This window comes from Zingiber officinale, chromosome 8B, assembly GCF_018446385.1.
Source record: "Zingiber officinale cultivar Zhangliang chromosome 8B, Zo_v1.1, whole genome shotgun sequence".
NCBI lineage: Eukaryota > Viridiplantae > Streptophyta > Magnoliopsida > Zingiberales > Zingiberaceae > Zingiber > Zingiber officinale.
In genome coordinates this window covers 96075104-96098950 of record NC_056001.1, presented here as the reverse complement: position 1 = coordinate 96098950, position 23847 = coordinate 96075104, and the positions used below count along the sequence as shown (strand labels likewise).

The 23847-nt window shown below is 34.1% G+C and overlaps 1 long non-coding RNA gene across 1 annotated transcript; it reads right to left on the bottom strand.

The window, feature by feature from the left end:
- Positions 1-12486: 12486 nt before the first annotated feature.
- On the bottom strand, positions 12487-15001 carry LOC122015950. Its single transcript, XR_006121010.1, has 3 exons — positions 14449-15001; positions 13539-13606; positions 12487-12548 (listed from the first exon to the last, which is right to left on the bottom strand). It is a non-coding gene; the product is annotated as an uncharacterized LOC122015950 (long non-coding RNA).
- Between the last annotated feature and the right edge of the window lie 8846 nt (positions 15002-23847).

The window sequence follows — 23847 nt, the reverse complement described above, 5'->3', positions numbered from 1 at the left end:
AGATAGTGGATTTGTCGAACAGAGTCGACTCCTACCCACGATAGAGAAGATTATCTATAAATATTTGATGTTTTAGTTAGATATTTTATTGTAACATACTTTTATCTGTTACTTTGTCATTTACTTTATTTTGTCATTTTCAGATAATTTAATAGTATAGTAAAATTTATCTTTTTATCAGTTATTTAATTAGTGTTTTGAAATTTATCAATTATTATTACGTGGAAACACTTCATAAATTGATAAAAATAATTTTTTAAAATTTAGCAACTAAATGTATTACCAGCTAAATTTTTAATAATTTTTATTCAACTAAATTTTTTTAATATAGGTTGGTTGATAATTTTTTAATATATTACCAGCTATATATATTTGGTAGTTATTTAATAAAAAAATATCGGTTGAATAAATTTGTATTTGGATGTTATTTGTAAAATTTTACCATCCATTTATTTTTAAAATTTTACCGGCCAAATGTATATTTGGCTGATATTATTAAAAAAAAAATTATCGGCTATTTATTTGGGCAAAAATTGTCAAATATATATTTGGCTGGTATTTTTAAAAAAAAATACCGACCATTTGTTTGGACAAAAATATCAGCCAAACATATATTTGACCGTTATTTTTGAAAATATTTACTGGCCATTTGTTTGGCTGGTAATTGTTTAAAAAAATACCAGCCAACATAATGGTCGGGTACCCTTATTTAACGATCATGGATTACCGGCCAAGCCCTAGCGAAACATATTTAGCCGATAATCCATATTACCGGCCATTTTATTTCGCCGGTAAACCCAACTTTTCCCTAGTGAATAATATTATGATATTTTTAATCCCATTGAAATAATTTAAATTAAGTTAAAATAATTTTAATTAAATTAATAATTTTTTTTATAATTCTTCACATCAAATTAAATTATTCCATTGTAATTGGTACAATAATATTAAAATAAGATTATTTTATATGATAAAATATCCTTTTTATTCATGTTTTTTAAAAAACATATATTTTTAATAATTCTAATAATCAGATACATCCTTTTAATTCCCATCTTTTTATTAATTTAAATCGGTCAACCAACATGTACCACCTAACCAAGGACGATCGGAGGGAGCTCGGACGATGGCAACGGCCCTCCCTCAATTTTTTAGTACAAAAAGTGTAAGAGTATAAAAATGTAAGGTGAATGACAATCTCTAAATATAAACACACATCTTTCTCTCCCTATGAAACTCCTAACTTCATCCAGACATGGCGAAATTGACCCATCGAAAGAGTTTCATCCAAAATCATTGTTCCAACCAACTATCTAAAAAAACCCAGCCATTTGGATTAACTACCTAATTTGATTTTTCAAACTCGTATGCTCTATTTGCTTAGAGGCGTGGATTGACGAAGGAATTACAGATAAAAAATCCATAGAGGCGAAAAGGAAAAGGAAAAGGAAAAGAGAAAGAAAAATGAATAAGAAAAAATCATGCGAGCTGGCATTGCTTCTTCGATAGCTGGGGAAGCTGTTGGGAATATACTCATAAAATAGATATTTATTATTAATTGTTAAATTAAATAAAAAAAATATTTATTTTATTGTTTGATTGTTTTATGCTTACTTATATAAAAATGAATATCTATATAAAATTCATAATATATTGTTGTAACTATGATTTTAGTATATAAGATTGTTATATACAAGAGAATTAAAACCATAGATAATGTATTTAAAATGTCCATGATTAATTAAAGTATGGATCTTTAATTGGTAATCATAAATGGTTGACATTATGAATATGATAGTCTTATCTGGACAGTCAATGTAATGACACTAAACAGAGGTATTTTATATAATATGATTATATAGGACAAGGACCAGATGTGATTTAAGTATCTATGTTTAAGTACCGTTACAAAGACTCGAATCAACATCGCTAAGATGATCATATGCAGATCAATCTAAATCCTGAGTTGTCATAGACTCCTGGTTTGTATTAACATGTTTCTTGATTTGTTTGTTAAAACCTATTTTAAATATTAGGTGTAAAACTTACATTTTGGAGACTCAGTTATACATTCAGCTAGGAATATGATTTATAGATACGGAATTCGTAACTTTCGAAAGGATGCTAAAATGGTTCTCTTGAGTGTTGATTCTAGCACTGAATAGTTTGAGCGCTTTAATTCATAATTAGATTATGAATTAACTATTCAGTAGTGAATCAATGGTACTTAAGGTTTTACATACAAACAGAGAGGTAAAACGATAATTTCACCCAGCTCTATTTGTGAACCATGAATAGAGGGTTGATCGACAGGTAATAAATATATCAATGGGTTATTCAAATCTTTTGAGTAAATAAGTTCTATAATTCTCAAGAGTGCAATTCCGTATTTTAGTGGAATAATCTTGGAGTTAATAAATTAGATAATTAATTAAAGAGCTTTAATTAATTTTATCTAAATTTATTGGAGCTTGAAATTATGGGTCCATGGTCCCCAAACCATCTTCGTATAATCATGATGGATATTCTTAAATAATTAATTTGATTAATTATTTTTACTCACAAAATTTATTAACTAATAAAATTATTTATTATTTTAACTAAAGGGAATATTCTATTTGTAATTTGATTACAAATAAAATATAAAAGAGAGAAATCAAATGTTGGAATATTCTATTTGTAATTTGATTACAAATAAAATATATATGAGAAAGAAATCAAATATTTAGATATTCTATTTGTAATTTGATTCCAAATAAAATATAAAAGAGAGAAATCAAATATTTGACAATATTATAAATATTCTCACAAAATATAATACACATTCCCCTTTTTCTCTCTCACTTTATAATGCACATTCCTCTCTTTCTCTCCCACTTTTATATGCATGTTCCCCTCCCTCCTATGCTATATAATACATGTCTCTCTCTCTCTATAGTTGATTTTTGTGAGAAAAGTTAGGAGAGTTAGCTCACACTTTTGTCCATCGATTGATTCGAAGAATTGGTGAGGAAGATCGTGGAGTTGAAAGAACTTCGGCAACCTACAAATCTTAGACACGTAATGATTCTAATTTTTTTTAGAAAATTGTAAACAAAATATTATAATATTTGTATGTTAAATTATAAGAGAATTTATAAAAGTTCTTATAATTAAACAAGATCATTTGTTCGATCTAAACAAAATTGTTTTGTTGTGAAATTTTTTTAAAAGATGTTTAATCTATTTTTCACATCTTCCGTTGCAAACAATTAAAAACTAACAGAAGCAAGATCTCTGCTGTGTCTTCCAGGTTGGACACCAGAAAGATGCCCTCAGCAAGATATCACTCGTCGAGCCACATGCCGGTGCAGCGGAGCACCACCTGCTCCATCATTGATGGAAACATTGTCACTATCTTGTACACCATGAACCCTAAATTTTTTTTTATTAGTATCATTTTAGTTTATAATTGCCCTCATAATTTCAGTGTAATTTTTTTTGAGATATATTTATTGACTATTTTGAAATTATATATTATTTACTTTTGCCCCCCTCCAGCTATATTCTTAGCTTCACCCCTTGCCGACGCGTAGAGATCAAATCTAGCCCGATGAAGGGGACAAAGGTTGTCGGATTATCAAGTAGAGCCGTTAATTTGGGGTGGGTTCGTCGGGTTGACCCGCTCCGTCAAACAATTTAAGCGGGTTGAGTTGAAATTTTTCAACCAAAGTCCGCTGTGGGCCGACCTACCTAGGCTCGTGACTCGCTCGGATCGACCCGTGACGGGCTTGGGTTGGACTCCACGGGTTGAGAAATACATATAAACTAAGTTTTATGTCAATTTATTATCTTTCTTTGTTATAATTTTAAAATAAAAATAGTAATTTTCATCCCACATAAGTAGTCGTTAGTGCCCATTTATATTTAAAATACATATTTATGAAATATTTGATTGATGAAATCTTTTTGAAGTAAAACGTTGAAGATATGAATTTTTTTTAAAAAAATTTGATGGGCTCGTCGGTTGGTCAGTCAAACCCGCAATTCGCTTTGGATTGGATTGGAAATTTGCTAATCCGCTAAGTTGACGAATTGACCCGTCCTGTTCCACCAAATGATTAGCCTATCATAGACCAACCCATCCCACCATGGATTGACCCCGTCTGACATCCTCCTTATCAACTGATTGGATATGCATCCTCTGTCTTCTCTAGAGTGTCCAGTCTCCTAGATGGATGGATCGACGTCGTCCTCGATATCAGCGACGTCATCATGTCGACAAGGTTGTGGTGAAGATGAAGCCAACCCGCACAGGGTGCAACCGCCTCGTGCGATGCCAACCTACGCAAGGCATAGCGGCCTCACGCGGTGCCGCAAGCACAGTCACCTCAAGCGGTGCCACATTCACGACGCACAACAACCTCGCTCGGTGCTTGTTAGCGCACATAGTTGAGGCAAAGATGCGGTAAAGGATGAACTCACTCAGGATGAATTTTTAAAAAATTTTCATCATGAAAATTTTTTGAACGAATTCTATGACGAAAAAATTTTCATCCCAAAATTCTCGTTGCCAACTCATCGCCAAATTCGTTGCCAAATTTATAACAAAAATAATATTCGTCCTGTAAAATTAGGGACGAATTTGATAACAAAATTGACAATAAATTATAAATTTGTCATCAAATTTGTTACAAATTATGCAACAAAAATGAAATTCGTGACAAAATTATCATTGGCCAAATTGCAACGAAAATAATTTTTCGTTCCAAATTTGTAACAAATTTGACACGAAAATAATAAATTTTTTTATATCTACGATAAAAAAAATAGTATGGAATAAATAGCTAGGAAATTTTTGTTTGCAACTTACGTTGGCTTTCCGTCCAATTTATTAGGATATAAAAAAATTATCCACAAATATATTCATGAATCCCTCCATCTATTATTTAATAAGAAGTAAATAGTATGGAATAAATAGCTATGAAAATTATTTAATAAGAAGTAAATAGTATGGAATAAATAGCTAGGAAATTTTTTCTGTATTTTTAAATTCGTCTTCCCAAGCACATTAGTCCAATTAAATGTATTGAATATACTATTTAAAGATCAAATAATTACAAATAATTATTTGATAACAAATAATAATTCCTAATAAATATAAATATTAAAACACTTATTCTCTAAAAATTTAGAAAGAATAGAAACATGACTTTTTTTATATATGAAACAAATTAACCTCTTTAATCAATTGCATAAGCTTAAAGATTGTTAACAATATTTGCAATTAAAAAAAACTTCTTATTTATATTTGTAATTGATTAAAAGTTTATACATGGTGCATTTTATAATGATCATATTTTTTAAAATTATCAATTTTAAAAATAAAAATGTTTCAATCGTGTAGATCCCACCACGATTCAAAATCGACGATTTGGAACCGCAGGTTCAACGATTCCTGATAGGTCGACAAAAGAGCTTATACTTATTTATGTTGGTGCAGAATGCACCAGAATTGAACTTAGGTTTTGATGTTGTCAAAGGTTCAACTTAAGTCTTGTTGTGACCTGATATATTGACTAAATGTGCATGCTGTTTACTCAATCGGAAAAGATCTAGTCGCGACCAGGCAGGGAAGTCTTAGCAGATCGTGGAAGTCAGGAAGAAAAGTCCAAGTAGGTCGAGGACTTGACAACTGACAGTTGGACTCAATAGGTATAGAGGACCCTTGTAAGGAACTAGAGCGCTAAACACACTTATGCGGAGCGGAAACCATCTAGTTCCTCCAGGAGACCTATGGGAAGGGAAAAGAAAAATATACTAAGTTTTCTAAAAGAACATGAAAAAGGTTATACCTTTGATGCGTGCACACGGACGCCAGACAGCTTGGATCACAACATGATCACATGTTCGCGCCTCTATGGTATCCACACAAACAAGCCTTGCCTTCGTTTGTCTCACAAACTCACAAGTAGGAGAAGGAAAACACCTAGGGTGCGTTTGGTTCAAGTCATCATGTATAACCTTGGTTATGTGATTACCAGGTAATCACATAACCAAGGTTATGGGGAATAAAACATAACCAAATGTTGTTTGGTTCAACCTAGGTAATGCAACCAAAACTTGTTTGTTTGAAAGTTTTAATGAATACCCTAGTTTAATATTTTACCGTATTACCCTCAGTTACAAAACCAACTATATATAATAATAATATTATTATTATTATTATTATTATTATTATTATTTATTTTTTAATGTTTTTTTACTTTTCTTTTTCCTGTATATTTTTTTACTTTTTTATGTGTTTTTTTATTTTTTAATGTTTTTATATTTTTTATATTATTTATATTTTTTTTATTTTTTTACATTTTTTTATTTTAATTTTAATTTATTTATTTAATTTTTAAAATTTTTTAATTTTTTTTATTTTTAAAATTTTTATTTTTTATTTTTAAAATTTTTATTTTCTATTTTTAAAATTTATATTTTTTATTTTTTTTAAATTATTTATTTTAAAAAAAAAAAATTTAAAAATTTTTAAAACATTTTTAAATTTTTTTTTTACATTTTTTAAAAAAGTTTTTTACATTTTTTTCTCTTTTTTTCATGTTTTTTCTTTTCGGAGGGTATTTTTGGTAAAAAAAATTCGTTAACCCCGGAATCAAGAAAAACCTTAGTTTTCTGAGGTTTTCCGATTCCGGGCTGCATGACCCTTTTGCTGACATGTCGGGCATGGAACATTACTTGGGAATCATCGAATACCTAAACCAAACAAGGTTTTTGTTGATAACCTTGGATGGATAACCAAGGTTATCAAGAATAACCCCAAACCAAACGCACCCCTAAGGTTGTGCTAGCAACCTAGAGTAGGTGTTTCGGCCAAGAAGAGAGAAGAGGAAGGAGAGAATATGTAGGATCGAGAAGCGCTAGAGGGGGAGGGGGGTGAATAGCGCTCGTGACTTTCACACTTTTCGTATTTGAAAAATCGAGTTAAGCAGTGGAAATTAAAATTACTTTCTATTATATTTTGATAATCTTATTCCGACATTATGGCAATGAATAGTTAAAATTTGCCTACAATTTATCTAGATGATCAATGAAAAATTTTCAAAGGATCGATCTTATTGGTCGCCCTATGTTAAATGTTACCTGGTTCATTAGGAAATTGCTAAATTTAAATTTTAAATGGATCAAATATTTATGGTAGTTAGAGGTTGCTACAATCACTATAGGAAAAGTTGGGTTTACAATCAATATTTTCTGTCAATTTGTTCGGTAAACATTTAAAATTATCGGCCAAAATGAATTTAGCTGGTAAATAATTATAATTGCCGACCAAAATTTATTTTGGCAAGCAATTTTAATTATTACCGGTCAAAGTTAAATTTGGCTGGTAATGTGTATTTTTTTTACTGTCCAAAGTTTGATTTGACTGTTAATATTTAAGTTTTTACCGACTAAAGTTAAATTTGGTCGGTAATATTTAATTTTTTACTAATACTGTTAATGAATAATTTTATATGAGTCAAAATCAAATTTGGCTAGTAATTTTATATGAGTCCAAATTGAATTTGTTCGGTAAACATTTAAAATTACCGGCCAAAATGAATTTAGCTGGTAAATAATTATAATTACCAACCAAAATTTATTTTGGCAAGCAATTTTAATTATTACCGGTCAAAGTTAAATTTGGCTGGTAATGTGTATTTTTTTTACTGTCCAAAGTTTGATTTGACTGTTAATATTTAAGTTTTTTACCGACTAAAGTTAAATTTGGTCGGTAATATTTAATTTTTTACTAATACTGGTAATGAGTAATTTTATATGAGTCAAAATCAAATTTGGCTAGTAATTTTATATGAGTCCAATTTGAATTTGTTCGGTAAACATTTAAAATTACCGGCCAAAATGAATTTAGCTGGTAAATAATTATAATTACCGACCAAAATTTATTTTGGCAAGCAATTTTAATTATTACCGGTCAAAGTTAAATTTGGCTGGTAATGTGTATTTTTTTTACTGTCCAAAGTTTGATTTGACTGTTAATATTTAAGTTTTTACCGACTAAAGTTAAATTTGGTCGGTAATATTTAATTTTTTACTAATACTGGTAATGAGTAATTTTATATGAGTCAAAATCAAATTTGGCTAGTAATATTTTATCATTTTATAATAATACGAATTATATTCTGTATAAAAAATAATGGACACCAAACAAACAAAAGAATATAATCATACTTATAATCAAAGATTACATACATTACATTACATGTAATAAATATTATATTACATTACAAATTTGATTACATTATAAGCTAGATTATATTACATCCAACTAAACGTAGCCTTATTTTATCTTTATTTACACGTCCCTTTGAAAAACCCTTCATCTTCCTCATCAAAATACAAACTTTAAATTCCATGTCTTTATTTACACATTTCTGCAACTTCTCAACGAAAACCCTTCATATTCTTCACAAAAAACCTGAGTTTTTATTTCCGCCACCAAGGTGACAATTTTTTTTTTCAAAATTTTGAGTATGGCTCATGGCTCAATCCCTTTTAGTAGGACATTCCAAGCTTAGATTTTAGTACGCCACTGATTTGATCAAGATTGGCCTGTATTGATTTCCTACAAAAGGTTTGCATATCATGTCACCTAGTTCATCATCCATCTTATTGATAAACTCATTATTCAAAATAACTTTGTTTATGCATAATTTAACCATCATTTATCATGTAAAAACAACAACAACAACAATATATAAGATGAAGGTGTTATTTTATAAGACCATTATTACTTATCAATACTTTTAGAACGAGATAATGAGACAACATTATCATTATTTGAGAGATATGAGATGAATAAATGCTAGTTTAGGAAATTGAAATATAAACTGAACCAAATTTAGTATTATAAGTTGATCTAGTGTATAATTAAGAGTCACGGATCGTTGAGCATGTTTAGTCTCATTCATGATTATTATTATTTGGATATGTATCACGAATTGTTGAGCATGTTTATATCTATATACCATTTTTCGGTCTTTTTATTTAAATTATTAACTTACTAAGCCTTTTTTTTTAAAAAAAAATGCAGATGTTATCCAAACCACTTGACTTACAAACTAGTTTAATCATATCAACTTAGCAATCCTCTATTCCTATTGATGTTGGACTTTCGCAAACAACACCTAACGTTACAGCCACATTAGTTGTTCCTCCATCTATCAGTCATCCAGATTCACCAATTATGACTCCAACATTTTCACGACAAGGTATATAAATATTTTTTTTATTGTTTTTTTTTTACTAATGACATGATGTTTATTTTTTTAATAAAATTGCAAGGGGCATAATGTAATTGAGGCTTGACATCGATATTATTGCACAGAGGAGGTTGGGTGGATGAGCATGTTTGCATGAGAACAATATGTAAGTTATAATTTAATAATTATTTTTTTCATATTTGTATTTTATTTTTGGTATGATAAGTTTTTTATATTCATATATATTTGTTTAACAGGAAGGGTTGATCACCGTCTACAATGATAAGAAAGCCTCACTTTTGGCAACAACAACAAAAGATGGTATTTCTCCACTCACCCTCGATGATTTTAAGAATTTAGCATTTGAATGCCACCAGGAAGTACTTGGCCGCAAATTTGGTTATATTCGTGGATTAGGATTGGGACCCAAATCGCCACCAAAGACATACAAGACTTCGACATCTGCTACTCCTACATCATCTAATACACAAGCAGAGATTGATGTTATGCGAGAGACAATTGTTGCACAAGATGCGCAGATATCTAAACTGAAGGCCCAACAAGTCAAGACATAAAAAATATTACAATATCTCCTCATGCGACAACAAGATAGTGAATTACTTGAACAGTCTGAGTCTACTCCTACTCATGAAGGAGAAGATTATCTATAAATATTTGATGCTTTAGTTAGATATTTTATTGTAACATACTTTTATCATTTACTTTGTCATTTACTTTCTTTTGCCATTTTTAGATAATTTAATAGTATGGTAAAATTTATTTTGTATTAGTTATTTAATTAGTGTTTTGAAATTTATCAATTATTATTATGTGGAAACACTTCATAAATTGATAAAAAATATTTTTTTAAAAAATTTAGCAACTAAATGTATTTTGGCTAGTAACTGAATTGAAAATACCGACCAAATATAGGTTGGTTGATAATTTTTTTAATATATTACCAGCTATATATATTTGGTAGTTACTTAAAAAAAATTATTAATAAATTTGTATTTGGACGTTATTTGTAAAATTTTACCATCCATTTATTTTTAAAATTTTACCTACCAAATGTATATTTGGCTGATATTATTAAAAAAAATTTATCGACCATTTATTTGGTGAAAAATTCTGGCCAAATATATATTTGGCTGGTATTATTTTAAAAAAAATACCGACCATTTGTTTGGACAAAAATATCAGCGAAATATATATTTGATCGTTATTTTTGAAAATATTTACTGACTATTTGTTTGACCGATAATTGTTTAAAATAATATCAGCCAACATAATAGTCGGGTACCCTTATTTAACGACTATGTAGGGCTGTAAATGAACCAAGCGTTCGTGAACAAACTTGGTGTTCGGCTTGATAAGAGCTTGTTTATGTTCGTTTAATATACATAAGGTTAATTAAACAAACAACTTTGAACAGCTTGTTAAGCTAAATAAACAAGCTTGAACACATATGTGTTCAGCTCGTTAACGTTCATGAACAACGTTCATGAACAATGTTCACGAACCATATTCATTAATAAAACTCTTTTCAATATGTTAAATAAATAATAAAATAAATAAATAAATTTAAATTTAAATTATCAAGCTTAATAATCAATCAAATAACTAAAAGTTTCAAACAATCAAACAAGTTTGAATTGAGAGCTTGATAACATCTAAACGAACCAAGCTCGAAACAAGCTCAAGCCAAGCTCGAACCAAGCTCGAACCAAGCTCAAGTCAAGCTTGAATTGAGAGCTTGATGACATCTAAATGAACCAAGCTCAAGCCAAGCTTCAAACAAGCTCAAGCTCATAAAAAATAAACCAAGCCAAGCTTGAACACTCATTTCAAAAGTTTGGTTCATTTTAAGCTCGGCTCGGCTCGGCTTGGTTAGCTTATCAAATAAGCTTGAACACCCCAAAGCTCGGCTCGGCTCGGCTTGTTTACAACCCTACGACCATGGATTACCGGCCAAGCCCTAGCAAAACATATTTAGCCGGTAATCCATATTACCGGCCATTTTATTTCGCCGGTAAACCCAACTTTTACCTAATGCATAATATTATGATATTTTTAATCGCATTGAAATAATTTAAATTAAGTTAAAATAATTTTAATTAAATTAATAATTTTTTTTATAATTCTTCACATCAAATTAAATTATTCCATTGTAATTGGTACAATAATATTAAAATAAGATGATTTTTATATGATAAAATATCCTTTTTTTATTCATGTTTTTTTAAAAAACATATATTTTTAATAATTCTAATAATCAGATACATCCTTTTAATTTCCATCTTTTTATTAATTTAAATCGGTCAACCAATATGTACCACCTAACTAAGGACGATCGAAGGACGATCGGAGGGAGCTTGGGACGATGGCAACTTTTTTAGTACAAAATGTGTAATAGTATAAAAATGTAAAGTGAATGACAATCTCTAAATATAAACACACATCTTTCTCCCCCTATGAAAATCCTAACTTCATCCAGACATAGCGAAATTGATCATCGAAAGATTTTTTTTTATTAGTATCATTTTAGTTTATAATTGCCCGCCTAATTTCAGTGTAATTTTTTTTTGAGATATATTTATTGACTATTTTGAAATTATATATTATTTACTTTTGCCCCTCTCCGGCTATTCTTAGCTTCACCGCTTGCCGACACGTAGAGATCAAATCTGGCCCGACGAAGATGACAAAGGTTGTCGGATTATCAAGTAGAGTCGTTAATTTGGGTTGGGTCCGTCGGGTTGATCCGCTCTGTCACGCCCCAGAGGAATCCCTGTCCAAAGAAATTTCGGCAGCATCTCCCCTGTACGGGTGACAATTTGAAGCATTACTATATACAAAATATACCTCAGCCACACTCGGCTGGAATATATATACAAAATATAAACAACATAACACGCAGTTTAATATACTGCGCCTATCCGGCTGGACAAAAATGAAATAAACACAACCACGTAGTTTATATCATCAGCCCACTCGGCTGGAACAAAATAAATACAACCACGCAGTTTAATAAGCCTACACGGTTGAACGTAAACACACAGCAACGGAAGACATAAAACGATACGAACATAAAACTAACAACGACACTAACAAAAATACCTGTCATCACAGACTTGACCCAATATTCACATCGACTTATTGAAAAACAAAATACACAAAATCAAAATACCACCCCAAACGATAACAAAACCAAAACGAAAACTATCCTCGAGTGTGACGTAAGACCCAGGACTGGCAGCCGGCATCTCTTCAAGCATCCATGACTCATCTATCTGTTACCTGGCGAAAGAAAATTATTTTATGGGGTGGTGAGTATTGGAACTCAGCGGGTAAGGAAAGAGATAGTGCATGAACTTAACAAGTAAGTAGAGAGTGTCAACAGTATACAACATCATAAGAAGAATAGCAGATACTATAATAGAACCAAAATAAATGCTCATACCTGAAACCATATCCTAGGCTAGGTATAGTAGGTCAGAACTGATACTAATCTGCTACAATACTGCTCATACTACAGAGGTAATTAGCAATGTATATACAAATTTCCAATGACTAAACATCGACAACGAGAATATATCTCAACACAAGCATATCAGCATATGCGAACAACAGTAGTAAGTAAGCAATAACAGCATATATAAACAGCAGCAACCATAACAAATATAATAACAACAGCGTATGCACGGATGGTCACTCCCGCCCACCTCTCTGCACCATGACCCCTGTATGGTCGAGAGGCCGGGTCAGTGACAGACTGTACACCACTCCAGCTACCATTCACACGAGTGGCCGAGGGGACAGTTGCATAGTAGCTAACTAGCTACATCTGCGACGGGGTCCCTGCTGCTCGTAACTCCAGCTACCACTCACACGAGTGGTCGAGTGCGGCACGACAGGATAAGCGGCATCAACTCCAGCTACCACTCTCTCGAGTGGCCGAGGATGCGGCATGCATGCAATGACATGATGCGAACAATGCAACAGTCATCATATATATATAAGCAGAAACAGGTATGCTACATGAAGCCAGCATGCTCAATACGGTATATAAACAAATAACAGTTAAAGTATACAAATATGATATTTAGTATCTGCTACGGATCATGTACAACAAGAAGAGACTGTATGGATATAGAAATGAATTTCTCAAAGATTGCGTGGAAGTATCAAGCGCAGGAAAATAAGAGTGGAGTCAAGGTAAACAGTCCTTATCCAAAATAATTCATGCACTAAGGTCAAAGTACTAAAAGAAAACAAAGCAAGAAGTACCCGTCTTTATACGTAGCTCGTGTCCACCATCTTTAACAAGATCCAAAAGATCACATCCAATCCGAATCCTACAAATACGAGAGACAGGACAAAACTAAGAATCTATAATTAATGTACCAACTATTAATCAATCTAAACCGTTTCAAACTCTTCCTTCACATACTTCAATCTAATCCAAGGACATAAACTAACAGTCCAACATACCCAATTTCAAACTACGAACTACTATCTATCCAAAAGCCTGTATTCCAACATGAAGAAGAAGATGGACCTCGTCAAATTTCAACTAAAAATCCCCTAATCCTCAGCTATGCGAGAAAACAAAACATCTTCAAGTTAAATCCACAAGAATCCACAGTTATTCAAGGAAACAAAACGTCAATCGAATTGAACCTCTACCTTCCAAATCTATTCAATATTTCTGAAGCTACGAGACTACAAGAGCATCATCGATCAAGGATTAAAACTCCAACCACACACTGTCCACTGATTCGGAAGCAGGAAGAAAACGAAAGCACCATCATTTGAAACTTTAAACTGCCCATACCGAAGAAAGATATCAACGCAACCGATTCCACCAAAAGCTTGTCTCCATAAACACAATCCATCTAGACAAATTCAACAAACCTACACTCATCCATGAAACCCCAAATCTGATGCTGGAAACCAAAAGGAGCCAAATCGCATCTCAATCAACCAAAACAATCGTCATAATCGGATCAATACTTTCGAGGAAAAATTGGAAAGTACAAAACATCATCTCAACCAACCGAGACCACCTAGACCTCAATCACGAATCCAAGCCATCGAGCAGAAACCATCCGAACACCAAATTCACTCTCAAACACCCAAATCCAATCCAAGCATGCATCATCCAAAGATTAGTCAAGAACAAAAATAGCAAACTGACTCGGATCAGCTAGGGCACAGCTCGAAGAGACGAGGATCAGCGGCCTTGCTGCTCGCATGAGGGAGAAGGAAGAAAGGGGTTGGATGCTCGCGCGAGGAGAGGAAAACGCCAGCTGTGGGGTGCTCGGGCAAGGGAGCAAGACCAAAATCTCCAGCTGCTGCGATGCTCGCGCGCGAGGGAGGAGACCAGCGGCCGGGCTCGTTTCTGGTGTTGGCGCGAGGGGTGGCCGGCGGCTGCGATCTGTGGTGCTCGTGCGAGGGAGAAGAGTCGCGGCTAGGGTGCTCGCGTGAGAGGGCCGGTTGTGTGGTGCTCGCTCGAGAGCCGATGGCTGCTAGGCTCTCGCAGAAAAGTGGAGACTGCCGGTCGTGTGGCTCGCGTGAGGGAAGAAGAGGTTGGCGGCCGCGTGGTGCTTGTGCGCGGGACAAGGAAGATGTCGGCTGAGCTCGGTGAAGGATGTGAGTCGCGAGAGGGAGAGGGCTAGGGAAGAGGATCGGCGTTGCAAGAAGCTAGGGCACGGGGCAAATTTGAATTCATAACTTAAGGGGCTTTTCAATTAAACCTTAGATCGGTTTCTCAATTAACTCCTACCTCCGGGTATTCCAAATAGGTTTTAACTAACTTAACCGATCCACCCCTCTTAAACTCGTCATATGAGCTCCGATTAAATCCAGAAAAATTTTCAAAAATTCCTAAAAATTCCGTTAAGATTATTTCTCAAATAATCTTATTTCTAATTATTATTTTGTTGTTGTATTTTACACGCTCCGTCAAATAATTTAAGCGGGTTGAGTTGAAAATTTTCAACCCAAGTCCACCGTGGACCGACCCGCCTAGGCCCACGACTCGCTCGGATCGACCCGCGACGAGCTTGGGTTGGACTCCACGGGTTGAGAAATATATATAAATTAAGTTTTATGTCAATTTATTATCTTTCTTCATTTGTTATAATTTTAAAATAAAAATAGTACTTTTCATCCCACGTTAGTATCCATTTATATTTAAAATATATATTTATGAAATATTTAATTGATGAAATTTTTTCGAAGTAAAACGTTGAAGATATGATTTTTTTTAAAAAATTTGATGGGCTCGTGGGTTGGCCCGTCAAACTCGCAATCCGCCTTCGATTGAATTGGATTAGAAATTTACTAACCCGCTAAGTTGATGAATTGACCCGTCCCATTCCACCAAATGATTAATCTCCCATAGACTGATCCGCCCCACCACGGATTGACCCCGTCCGACATCCTCCTTATCAACTGATCAGATATGCATCCTCTGTCTTCTCTAGAGTGTCCAGTCTCCTAGATGGATGGATCGACGTTGTCCTCGATATCAGCGGCGTCATCAGGTCGACAAGGTTGTGGTGAAGATGGAGCCAACCCGCGCAGGGTGCAACCACCTCGTGCGGTGCCAACCTACGCAAGGCATAGCGGCCTCACGCAATGCCGATAACATAGCTCGCTCAAGCGGTGCCACCTTCACGACGCACAACAGCCTCGCTCGGTGCTTGTTAGCGCATATAGTTGAGGCAAAGATGCGGCAAAGGATGAACGCACTACAGGATGAATTTTTGAAACGAATTTTGCGACGAAAAAATTTTCATCTCAAAATTTTCGTTACCAACTTGTCGTCAAATTCGTCGTCTAAGTTTACAATAAAAATAATATTCGTCGTAAATTGCTGTAAAATTATGGACGAATTTGGCGAAAAAATTGGCAACAAATTATAAATTTATCGTCAAATTCGTTGCAAATTTTGCAACAAAAATAAAATTCGTCGCAAAATTTTCATTGGCCAAATTGCAACGAAAACAAATTTGGCGACGAAAATAATAAATTTCTTTTTATGATCTATGATAGAAAAATAGTATGGAATAAATAGCTAGGAAATTTTTTTTTTGCAACCTACGTTGGCTTTCCGTCGAATTTAGGAGGATAAAAAAATGGAAAAAAATGATACACAAATATATTCATGAATTTCTCTATCTATTATTTAATAAGAAGTGAATAGTATGGAATAAATAGCTAGGAAATTTTTTCTGTATTTTTAAATTCGTCTTCCCAATAGTCCAATTAAATATATTGAAAATACTATTTAAAGATCAAATAATTACAAATAATTATTTGATAACAAATAATAATTTCTAATAAATATAAATATAAAAACACTTATTCTCTAAAAATTTAGAAAGAATAGAAACATGACTTTTATTTATACATGAAACAAATTAACCTCTTTAATCAATTGCATAAGCTTAAAGATTGTTAATTATATTTGCAATTAAAAACAACTTCTTATTTATATTTGTAATTGATTAAAAGTTTATACATGGGCATTTTATAATGACCATATTTTTTAAAATTATCAATTTTAAAATAAAAATGCTTCAATCAAGTAGATCCCACCACGATTCAAAATCGACGATTTGGAATCGCAAGTTCAACGATTCCTGATAGATCGACAAAAGAGCTTATACTTATTTATGTTGGTGCAGAGTACACCAGAATCGAACTTGAGTTTTGATGTTATTAAAGGTTCAAGTTAAGTCTTGTTGTGATCTGATAAATTGACTAAATGTGCATGCTGTTTACTAAATCGGGAAAGATTTAGTCGCGGCCAGGTAGGGAAGTCTTAGCAGATCGTGGAAGTCAGGCAGGAAAGTCTAAGTGGGTCGAGAACTTGACAACTAACAGTTGGACTCGATAGGTATGGAGGACTCGATATCGAGGGGAAGCCCTGGTGAGTCGATCCGATGCTGAGCTGAAATCCAAACAAGTTTGAAGCACGCAATGTTTGACAGGTAAGTTGAGGTAAACAACTGGAGTAGAGCGACGGGGAGATCATATCTCTGGAAAGGACAAACCCTAGGTCATTGATCCAATTGAAGAAACCGGAAGGTTTTCAAGTTGAGATCAAGATAGGTTTTACTATCTATTCTTTCTTATGCATCATACCTCTGTGCTAACTTTGTATTGTAGGGATATTATATATATATATGGAACTAACACTATTTTACAGATTCTAAAGGATTGGTCAACCGAATAGGAGGTTCAGTCAACCGAACCAAAATGATGTGGCAGGGTTCAGATCGGGCAGAGCAAAGAAGGAATTCAAGTGGAGCAGTTGACCAAACCTACGGATCGATCGACTAAACCAATTTTGGTATACATAGTGGCAGACACAGTGAAGAAGAAAGTTTTAGGGATCGATCGACCAATCAAGGTTATCAATCAACAGAACATTAAATGATATTAATGACACGAAGATCAGATCTCGACAAAGAAGGAAGGCTGGTTGATCAGTCGACCGATAGGGAGACCAGTCTACCAAACTGATCAGTTGACAGGATGTGTCTTATAAAATAACCTCAAGATCTCAGCTAACACAACAACTCTATGCAATCTTCTGATCTACTACTCTTCTATTCATGCTACTACTACACTTCAACTACTTGTGCAAGCTGCTATGAATCTTTTCAGACGATCTATGCTCTAATTCTTCAATCATTGCTGGTATATTTTATGCTTGCATTATTTTTGTAAGATAATAGCTTATTACTATCCTATACATCATTTGTATGAGTTACCTCATCTCCAAAGTTTTCGGAAAGAAGACTATTAGTGGATTACTCAATGGTGTGATCAAGGATCGCGAGATTTGGAGTAAGAATCAATACAGATTCCGAACCAAGTAACTAACTATGTCTTTTGCACATTATTCTTATTCCGCTGCTTATTCTAATATCTTTTTAGATAGAAAAAAAAGGTTTTTAAACGAGCGATATTCAACTCCCTTCTATCGCATTTTCAATCCTTCAATTGGTATCAGAATATGATAGCTCTGAAGTAACTTAATAGTTTTTTGAGCAATTTCAAAATCTTTTTCTTTTTCTTTCTCTTTAAATGTGCTTCTTTAATCATAGTCATATACTTTTCTCTTTAATCTCACACTACTAATCCCAAGATGAGAATCTCAGAAATCTTCTTTTGTTAATTTCTTTGTGCAAGAATGTCAGAGTGCTATCTCAATTCCAACATCGAGCTCTGGTTTACTATATTAAAGTAAAACACACCCCTAATAGAAGATGAAAAGCCTATAGAGTTAGAAGATTGTGTAGGATCGAAAAGGATTTAGATATTCTACAATTACATGATATTGTCCACTTTGGGCCTAAGTCCTCATGATTTTGCTCTTGGGCTCTACCCAAAAGGTCTCATACCAATGAAGATATCTTTCTCTTATAAACCCATGATCTTTCCCATGTATTTTCAATGTAGGACTATGTTTATAACCTTGCAACCTCAACAATCCCCCCTCAAGCAAAGGACCACAGGCTTTCCACATCCGATCTTCGACCCACCAGGTCTTCCTGCCCCTCGGTTCACCCGACCTACTAGGACTTCCTTGCCTAGCCACAATTAGGACTTCCTGCCCCTCGATCCACCCGACCTACTAGGACTTCCTTGCGTAGCCGCAATTAGGACTTCCCGCCCCTCGATCCACCCGACTTACTAGGACTTCCTTGCCTAGCCATAACTAGGACTTCCTGCCTAGTGTCTGGTTCTCTTGATCCGAACATAGGAGCCCCACTTTCTTTGTTCGAGGTCAATATTGTACCCACATGGCTCAATCAGACCATAACTTTTGTGCACAATCGGCGGTTAAACCTTCTGGTAGTCCGGGCTCTAATACCAATTGTAGGATCAAAAAGAATTTAGATATCTCTTATAAACCCATGATCTTTCTCATGTATTTTCAATGTGAGACTATGTTTATAACCTTGCAATCCCAATAATCCCCCCTCAAGCAAAGGACCACAGGCTTTCCACGTCCGATCCTCGACCCACCAGGTCTTCCTGCCCCTCGGTTCACCCGACCTATTAGGACTTCCTTGCCTAGCCGCAATTAGGACTTCCTGCCCCTCGATCCACCCGACCTACTAGGACTTCCTTGCCTAGCCATAACTAGGACTTCCTGCCCCTCGATCCACCCGACCTACTAGGACTTCCTTGCCTAGCCATAACTAGGACTTCCTGCCTAGTGTCTGGTTCTCTTGATCCGAACATAGGAGCCCCACTTTCTTTGTTCGAGGTCAATATTGTATCCACATGGCTCAATCAGACCATAGCTTTTGTGCACAATCGGCAGTTAAACCTTCTGACAGTTCGGACTCTAATACCAATTGTAGGATCAAAAGAATTTAGATATCTCCACAATTGCATGATATTGTCCACTTTGGGCCTAATCTCTCATGATTTTGCTCTTGGGCTCTACCCAAAAGGCCTTATACCAATGGAGATATTTTTCTCTTATAAACCCATGATCTTTCCCATGTGTTTTCAATATGGGACTATATTTGCAACCTTGCAACCCCAACAGATTGGACTCCACCAATGATTAAGAAAGCACAAATGAATTACAATGTCATAAACACCATCCAATACGACTTAACCATGGAGGAACTAAACTGAGTCGGACCCTACAAGAATGCGAAAGAGCTTTAAGATCTCCTGGTAAAATTACATGAGGGAACTGACGACTCCAAATTAACGAAAAGAGATCTCTTGTTAAACAACATATTCAATATCAAAAATACTTCCCCGAGAAACTGCCATCCAACTATACACATGACTCAAAGGCATTCTCAACGACCTCCACCTAATCAAACATCACCTGGAAAACTATGGCACAATAAGGTATGCCTTGAACGTCTTCCCTCAAAATGCATTGTGGGCATCGATAGTAGATGCTTACAAAGTTTCTAGAGACCTTACAATTATTAAGTTAGATGAACTCTTTTGTAAATTAGAATTTCATGAATAGTCTAACTTGAGTCAAGTCGAGAAAGGGATTACCTTGTATGCAGGACCAAGCAAGGAGATAAAATCCAGAAAAAAGAGGGAACCTGAAAGTGAGTTAGACTCAGACTCAACAAATGAAGAAGAACTGGTAAACATTGTCTGAAGAATGCTCATCAAGAAGAAGTTCATTAGAAGCACAAAGAAAGTACCAATCAACCATAATCAAACTAAATCGAAGTGACTTGCTATGGATGCAGCAAGAAGTGTTGGTTGCTACTCGGAAAACCTATAGGTTCCACTGTACAAAAATTTTGTACAAAGGTCTGAACCTTTTCCTAGCTACCATGTGTTCTTTTAAATTAAATTTTGGATCGCCTGCGGAACTTAACACGTTTGATCCAAAACTTAATCTTTTTGTTCTTTTAGGTTTTGACTTGGATCTCCTGCGGAACTTAACACGTTCGACCCAAGTCTCCTTAAGTTATTAATTCCATTAAATATTAATTTCCATAAAAGGTTCCCAGTACTGACGTGGCGAGGCACATGGCCTTCTTGGATATGGGAGCAACCACCACCGACTAGACAAAACCTTTAATAGAAAGCTAATATTTAATTTCCTAAAATAACTTTAGGTTAACCAAAGAGAACAATCAAATCACAAGGAAAAGAAAGAAACAAAAGAACACAACTTGAAAAACATATTCGAAATTCTAGAACGTAAGCCTCTTGTATTTGGTATTATTTCCATAAATAACTAGCATGATGCGGAAATAGAAATTACTAGTTATACCTTGTAGAAAAACCTCTTGATCTTCTACCGTATTCCTCTTCTTATCCCGGACGTCGTGTGGGCGACGATCTTCCGAGATGAGAACCACCACGCACCTTCTTCTTCTCCAAGCAAGGTTCGGCCACAAGAAGAACCACCTCCAAGGAAGAAGAACTTGATCACCACCAATGCTCCAAAGGATCTTCAAGATGAGGCTTCCTCCTCTTCTTCTTCTCCTTCCTAGGTCCGGCCACCAACAAGAGCTCCAAGAGATGTATGGTTCGGCCACCAAAAGAGAAGAAAGGAGAAAGGCTAGGGCCGGCCACAAGAAGAAGAAAAGAGGGAGAGAAAAATAAAATATTGTCTCTCTTCAAGGCACCTTAACCCCTCTTTTATAATCCTTGGCCTTGACAATTAAGGAAACTTATTAAAAATAATATCAATAGCTTTCCTTAATATGAATTAATGAGGAATTAATAAAATAAAACTCCCATTAAATTCATATGGTCGGCCACAATTTAAAGAGAAGAAAATTTCCAATCAACAAAAATTTCCTTATTTGTTCTTGTAAATTTAATTTCTCTTCAAAATCCCTTCATGGTTGATAAAAAGGAAATTTCTATAATTTTAATTTTATCAACATGTGGATAATATTTAAAGAGAAAATAAAACATCTCTACAATCTACAAATAAGGAAAGAGATCTAATCTTTTTCTTTAATCTTTTGTAGATCTATTACAAGAGAGATATTTTAATTTAATTCTCTTTAAATTATATCTTCCACATAATAATAAAAATTAAAATTAAATTTCTTTTTTAATTTATTTTGGCCGGCCCTACTAGCTTGGGTTCAAGCTAGGGCCGGCCACCCAATTTTATACCTAGGCCGGCCCTAGCTTGTTCCCAAGCTAGCTTGGCCGGCCCCTATTGGGTAGGTTTAGAAGGTGGGTATAGAACTCTATAAATAAGAGGCTACGATAGGGACCGAGAGGAGGAATTGGTTTTGGTCTCCCGATAAAATTAAGCATCCCGTGTTCGCCCCGAACACACAACTTAATTTTATCAATGATAATTCATTCCACTAGAGAACTATCATTGAACTACCGCACCAATCCCAAATTATATTTTTGGGCTCCTTCTTATTATGAGTGTGTTAGTCTCCCTGTGTTTAAGATAACAAATGTCCACTAATTAAGTAAGTTACTGACAACTCACTTAATTAATATCTAGCTCCAAGAGTAGTACCACTCAACTTCATCGTCATGTCGGACTATGTCCACCTGCAGGGTTTAACATGACAATCCTTATGAGCTCCTCTTGAGGACATTCTCAACCTAGATCACTAGGACACAGTTTCCTTCTATAATCAACAATACACACTATAAGTGATATCATTTCCCAACTTATCGGGCTTATTGATTCATCGAACTAAATCTCACCCATTGATAAATTAAAGAAATAAATATCAAATATATGTGCTTGTTATTATATTAGGATTAAGAGCACACACTTCCATAATAACTGAGGTCTTTGTTTCTTTATAAAGTCAGTATAAAAGAAACGACCTCTAATGGTCCTACTCAATACACTCTAAGTGTACTAGTGTAATTATATAGTTAAGATAAACTAATACCTAATTACACTACGATCTTCCAATGGTTTGTTCCTTTCCATTATGGTCGTGAGCTACTGTTTATAATTTATAAGGTACTGATAACATGATCTTCTGTGTGTGACACCACACACCATGTTATCTACAATATAAATTAATTGAACAACTACATTTATCATAAATGTAGATATTTGACCAATGTGATTCTTATTTCTAGATAAATGTTTATACCAAAAGCTAGGCTTTTAGTATACACTCTAACAAGAAGGGCCACTACAAACACGAGTGATCAAATCAGAAGGAGGAGAAGCCAAAATCCACAAGAAGAAAGAAAGCTCTCCAAGCAACTTAGGACGAATCGTCTTCCAAAGGAATCCGATGCGGAAGAACCAAAGAACTCGAGTCACCTTGGTTTTATGACAAGAAATGAATAATTCGAGTCCGAGGAAGAGTATGAGTTCAAGTCTGATGTCAAGTCCGAGATAAGCCACGAATTCGTATATGTTTTTGAAGATCCTAATATGGTAACATTTTCTTCCAAGTCAAACTTAGTTAAAGTTATAAAATGTTTGTTTAAATAGTTAATCAAGTCCGAGGAATAAAATAACTTACTACTTAAGGAAATGAATCACCTTAAGAAGCAAGTTAGCTTGAGTCACTTGACTGTCAAGTTCAAGTTGAAACTTCAAGTCAAGTTGCAAAACTTGAGGAAGAAAATTCTAACTTGAAAAGTCAAGTGGAGCAACTCAAAAAGATGTTGGAAAAGTTCAAATTGGGATCTAAATGTCAAAATATGGTACTTGGATCGCAATGAGTCATATACAATAGATCCGGACTCGGTTACAAACCAAATACAAGCAACAAATCGTACTTACCTTTTCTTAGTCAAAATGTTAGAAATTAAATCTAAGGATGGGTCCAAAAATCTTATTTAATTGAACAAATTTAACCAAATCGGTATTTAGTCCCCAAGAGTCAGATCTATCTCTTAGATAGACCATATCTAAGCTAATAGGAAAACATTTTACCTTACTTGATTGTTCGAATATATATGCTTAGGTTTAGACTTTTTTTTTTTTTTTTGCTTAACTTAGAACGATTAGTTGAAAAGGTTTACCAAATCCTAATAATATAATATCGGAATGGATTGGGATAATAATACGCCAAGAAAACTTTGTCGAAGACATGTCTAGGCTGAGTCATATGTGTTTTAC